The sequence below is a fragment of the Austrofundulus limnaeus genome, unplaced genomic scaffold (assembly GCF_001266775.1).
Source record: "Austrofundulus limnaeus strain Quisiro unplaced genomic scaffold, Austrofundulus_limnaeus-1.0 Scaffold281, whole genome shotgun sequence".
NCBI classification, from domain to species: domain Eukaryota; kingdom Metazoa; phylum Chordata; class Actinopteri; order Cyprinodontiformes; family Rivulidae; genus Austrofundulus; species Austrofundulus limnaeus.
In genome coordinates, this window is record NW_013952683.1 from 236362 (window position 1) to 236686 (window position 325).

Here is a 325-nt window from a genome sequence, read left to right on the forward strand (position 1 = left end):
CAACTAATCAGGGATCCCTTTATCAATTTAGCCTCAGATATTTCTGACATTAAGTATTTTACATGAAAATCCGATGAGCATGTAAAATATTTTGCTTTGTTTCAACCTCGAGTACCCGTAGAGAAACAACACAATATCTGTTTACATGTCTGACTTTGAAATCACATGTGACAAAAGCACAGACAAATTCATATTGAAATCAAATCTTTTCACTTATTAAAATGTTGTGTCGCATGTTAAACACATGTGAAGCGTTGTGGATTTGGAACAATAAACACAAGAACTTCACTTGTGGAGAATCACATGAATTCACRTGAAAAGATGT